Here is a 5,626-nt window from a genome sequence, read left to right as displayed (position 1 = left end):
GTTACTCAGGTTTTATTTGCAGACTCCCTAAGTTCTCTCTGTGGCACAGAGGGATGAAATGGGATTCCCCTGTTGTCCCATGAACTGTCAGAGGCCGTAACCCAGATGTCCCCCGGTCGATGGACTCCCAGTGGAGTTTTATAAAAGATTCGGGGAATAATTGGATTGGACGTCGGGGTAGAGTTGCCGATGAGCTGCCGTGCGGGCGCTCTCACTCTCCTGCCCAAAAAGGGGACTTGTGTGAACTTAAGACTGGAGCCTATGGCATTGCTCTGTGCGGACTACAAGATATTTGCCAAAGTCCTCGCTAACAGACTGAAGTCCCATCTGGACTCTATAGTACACAAGGACCAGACATATTGTGTTACCAAGACGCTCAATCACGGACAACTTGTTCTTAATCGGGACATGTTGGATTTGTCAAGAGTGTTCTAATGTGAACTTTGGACTGGTCTCTTTAACCAAGAGAAGCTTTTTGATAGAGTGGCACCATGAGTATCTGTTTAATGTGATGTCTGTGTTTGGGTATGGGGAAGGTCTTTGGCTTGTGTGAAGATGTTGTATGCTTGGGCGTTATGTATGGTCAAGGTTGGAGGGGGCTCAGTAGGCCGTCTGGGTGAGACGGGGCATTAGACAAGGATGCCCTTTATCGGGGCAGTTATATACATAGCCATTGAGCCTTTTTTTGGGCCTGCTACGCAGGAGGCTACAGGGAGTGTGCTGACAGGCATGGATGTGTTGACAGGCATAGCTGTGTCGGCGTATGCAATTACGTTTCTGTTTGATGGTCAGGGGTCGGCAGGATATGCCGGCACTAGAGACAGTCTGAAGGTGTACGAAGGAGCTTCGTCAGCTAAGGTGAACTGGGGCAAGAAGCAAGCTCTGTTATGTGGGTCATGGAGCGATAGGGCCCCCTATGCTTCCAGGGGGTTTGCAGTGGGGTTTGAAGGGCTTAAAATGTTGGGGGTGTACCTGGGCTCGGAGAGTGGTCTCAGGAAGAACTGGGAGCGGCTGCTACAGGCAGTGGTGTCAAAGACTGGCCAGGTGGTGGTGGCTCCTGTCCCAAGTGTCATCTAGAGGGACGGTGCTGAAAATCAACAACAACCTCCCTGTGGCATTAAACTGGCTGTCCTCAATCCCCCCACGGTCTCCTCCGCAGACTCGCAAGGCAAGCTGGTGGATTTTTTTCTGGTTTCGGCCATCATCTGGCTGAAGGCGGCAGTGTTGTACATGATCCGTGCACGAAGAGGACAGGGCTTGGGGGAACTGGAGAGCAGGGTGGCCTGCATTCTGACTCAAGGCGGTGCAGAGATTGCTGTACCCATACTGACGTCGGCTGGAGGGAACCAGCATGCGCGCTGCTGAGGAGAGCTGGCAGATTAGCATTGGACCGGCAGCTGTTCCGCATGAGGCTGGAGAGGCTGAGTACAGCAGGTCTCTCTGATTTTTACTCTGCGGTGTTGAGGGCCTGGCAGCTGCTAAGGCCTACACCTGGAAGTGTGAGTATTTGGGGTTTGTTTGGAGCCTGACCGCTATCTTCCACAATCCACCAATCCATTTAGTTCATCGTGCCATATCGAGCAATCACAGAACTACAGACTGTTGCAGCCAGGTCAGTTGTACAACTAGGGATAGATGATCCTGCGGGACTGGCGGGAGAGGTGGTCAAAACACTTGTCGAGAAAATCTCCCATGGCACAACAAACAGGACTAAGACATCCTGCTTTGGGCGCTGGAGCAGATTCCAAAAGGTGTGCGAAAGGGAAGGAGAGTGCACCACCAACATAGTTTTTCCACACTGCAGGTTGCCAATGGTCGAGAGAACTGAGGCTTGCGCTACACGTTGGGAGGAGACTGAACGCGAACTTATCTGTATCAGCCTGGGGACAGTTTGAGGCTGGCAGTAAAGCAACTCTGCGAGCTTGTTAAGGCAATGCGTGAGGACATTAGACGCCTAGGTAGATTCATAGGCATGTGGGGGGGTGAGTAGGTGGTAATTGCCCTCGATGGCTAAGGGCCTGCATTACAAGAGAGTGTCATGAATTTGACCTCCAGTTTTGAGGTATACATCACACAGTGGAGCCCTGAGAAACAGCTGGTGGCAAGAGCATCACGAGTTGGACAGGGGATTTGCTCGTTCGGTGTGTCTGAGGTAAATGGTAATGGTGTTTTTGCTGACGGTGTTCGTCGTAATCGGATTCATTAGCGCCAGGGAGGTTACATGGAGTCGGCCGATAATGGTTGGCACAGGTCGACTGAGTTGGACAGGTGTCCGTTTCTGTGTCAGTGAGTGAAAACGTTGCATAATGTGTTTTCTGTTGCGCCAAGTAATGCGATTAATGGTTCTGTTTGAAGTATGGTGGAGTTGGGGATGAAGTACTGTTGGGGATGTTTATAATGGGGCACAGATATTCGAATAAGGAAAAGGCCAAATGTGTTTAGAATTTTCTGTTTTGCTCAGGCAAAGTGGCTATTTGGCTAACTAGAGGGAAGGAGGAAGCAGGGTTAGATGAAAGAGATGTACCATTAAAGAAAGTCAAAAGTATCTGTATTTGCTATTTGTCTCTCTCTCTCCCTCTCCCATCTCTCTCTCTCTGTTTCTCTCCCTCTTGCACTCTCTCTCTCTTTCTCTCTCTCTCGTTCTCTCTTTCCCTCTCTCTCTCTCTCTCTCTCCTCTCTCTCTCTCTCTCTTCTCTCTCTCACATCTATAGTTGATGTGTTCGTAAGGTATATATCAGTATAATTTGATGTAGATCAGTGGATGACTCACTCTCTTGCTGGCCTTTGTAATAGATGATTGATAGATGTACTTCATCATGGCTGACAGACACAATACAGACTGGTTGATTGTGTGTGCTGATTTGTGCATGTATGTGTGTATGTGTGTGTGTGGTGAATGTGTGTTGTATAGTTACGTGTGTATGTGTGTGTGTGTCCTCACCCTCCATACTTTATGTGTGTGTGCAGTATTTGTGTAGTGCAACTTTATATAGCTAATTGTGTGTGCATTTCCTCCTCACCTCTGTAGTTGATGATCTCAGTACCCAAGATGCGTCAATCTCTAGCACAGTGATGAAGGCCTTGTCCATGGAGGTGAGGGGGAACGGGGGACATGCGGTGTCTCGCTGGCCACCTTGGTGATTGCCACCGCACTGTGACCTGACGGGAGAGGAAAAGGAAGAGAGAAAAGGAAAGAAGAATGAGAGAGAGAGGCGCGAGAGAAGATGAAGAAGCTTTAAGAGAAAGAGAGGAGAGAGAGAAGAGAGGAGAGAGAGAGAGAGAGAGGAGAGAGAGAAAGAGAGAGAGATGAGAGAAGAGAGAGAGAGAGAGAGAGAGAGAGAGAGAGAGAGAAGACAGGACAGGACAGGGACAGACAGACAGACACAGAGACAGAGAGGACACAGGGACAGTGGTCTTACACAGAATTCAATACACATACAAGTACCAGTTAAGATTTGTCACACCTACTCCTTAAATGTTTGTCTTTATTTAGACATCAAAACTATGAATAATACAAATGGAGATCATGTAGTAACCAAAAAAAGTGTTAACAAAATCAAAGAATATTATATTTGATTTTGAGTTTCTTCAAAGTAGCTACCTTTGCGCTTGATGATCAGTTTTCCACAGCTTGGCATTTCTTCACCAGCTTCACCTGGAATGCTTTCTAACAGTGTTGAAGTGTTCCACATATGCTGAGCACTTGTTTGCTGCTTTCCTTCACTAGTCCAACTCATCCCACATCATCTCAATTGGGTTGAGGCGCAGTGGATTGTGGAGGCCCGGCATCTGATGCAGGCACTTCATCCCTTCGTCCTTCTTGGTCACAATAAGCCCTTCCTGACAGACTAAATTATAGTCCCACTTATGAGCAAGACCAGATAGAGGATGGCGTATTGCTGCAGATGCTGTTGCGTAGCCCATTGCTGCGTTTTAGGAGTGTGCCTTGAATGTCTTAATAAGATCACCAACAGTGTCACCAGCAAGGCAAAGCCACACCACGCATCACACCTCTTCCACGCTTACACTGGTAACCACAAATTCGGAAATCATCCGTTCAACCATACTGCTGCGTCTCACAAGAACACAGAACCAAAAATCTTAAAACACGGGGAACCAAACATCTTAAATTTAGCTCATCAGACCAAAGGGCAGATTTTCCAGTGGTCTAATGTCCGTTGCTTGTGTTTCTTGTTTAACACTTTTTTGGTTACTACATGATTCCATATGGTGTTATTTCAAGCTGCCTCTTCGCCAGCCCTACACCACACACACACACACACAGCACACACACACACACCACACACACACACACACACAGCACACACACACACCACACACACACACACAGCACACACACACACACACACACCACACACAACACAGCACACAACACACACACACACACGACACACGGACGATTTCGAGCTCTTACAAGCGTTCCCCCTCACCTCCATGGACAAGGCCTTCATCACTGTGCTAGAGATGACCGCCATCCTGGGTACTGAGATCATCAACTACAGAGGTGAGGAGGGAAATGCACACACACATTAGCTATAAAAGTGCATACACAAATACTGCACACACACATGAAAGTATGGAGGTGAGGACACACACACACATACACACGCCAACTATACAACACACATGTCACACACACACACACATATACACATACATGCACAAATCAGCACACACATCAACTAGTCTGTATTGTGTCTGGTCAGCATGATGAGTACATCTATCAATCATCTATTACAAAGGCCAGGCAAGAGAGTGAGTCATCCACTGACTACATCAATATTACTGTATATATCACCTTACGAACACATCAACTATAGATGTGAGAGAGAGAGAGAGAGAGAGAGAGAGAGTGCAAGAGAGGGAGAGAAACAGAGAGAGAGAGATGGGGAGAGGGAGAGAGAGAGACAAATAGCAAATACAGATACTTTTGACTTTCTTTAATGGTACATCCTCATTTCATTAACCCTGTTCCTCCTTCCTCCTAGTTAGCCAAATAGCCAACTTTGCCTGAGCAAACAGAAAATTCTAAACACATTTGGCCTTTTCCTTATTCGAATACCTGTGCCCCATTATAAACATCCCAACAGTAAACTTCATCCCCAACCTCTCACACAGACATTCAAACAGAGACATTAATGGCATTAACYTGGCGCGCACAGAAAACACATTATGCACAGTTTCACTCATGACACAGAAAGGACACCCCTGTCCAACTCCCAGGTCGACCTGTGCCAACCAGCTATTAGTGGCCAGGGCTCCATGTAGAACCCTCCACTGGAGGTCTTCTGACCTCTTTGTAGAGCCCCCTCCATCTAAAACCCACCATACTCTCCGCCCCACATAYGCCCCTGCCACTGATATGCCTTCACTCCTGTTAGGCTCCTAATGTTCCTCACCTTAACGCAGAGGTTGCAGAGGGCTTTACCTCCCACCCCCTCAAACTYCCCCAGGCTCGAGTGTTAAAGTCCAACAAGTCCTCCAGTCCTCCCCCTTGCCAGTCCCCAGTCTCTGCCGTCAACTGCAGTGGTGGAAACAGTGGTGGCACCTCCCCCTTTGACCTTTGAACTCTCCAGCAGCCAAAGAGATGTTAGTCCTGTTTGTT

The 5,626-nt window shown here is 47.9% G+C and overlaps 1 pseudogene; it reads left to right on the top strand.

Annotated features, from left to right (window-relative positions):
• Nucleotides 1-5,626, top strand: part of LOC111954124 (gephyrin-like) — a 151,094-nt pseudogene that overhangs the window by 115,942 nt on the left and 29,526 nt on the right.

This window comes from Salvelinus sp. IW2-2015, linkage group LG28, assembly GCF_002910315.2.
Source record: "Salvelinus sp. IW2-2015 linkage group LG28, ASM291031v2, whole genome shotgun sequence".
Lineage (NCBI taxonomy): Eukaryota > Metazoa > Chordata > Actinopteri > Salmoniformes > Salmonidae > Salvelinus > Salvelinus sp. IW2-2015.
Note: the sequence above shows the minus strand (reverse complement) of the source record. Positions and strands in the feature narration are given on the sequence as shown.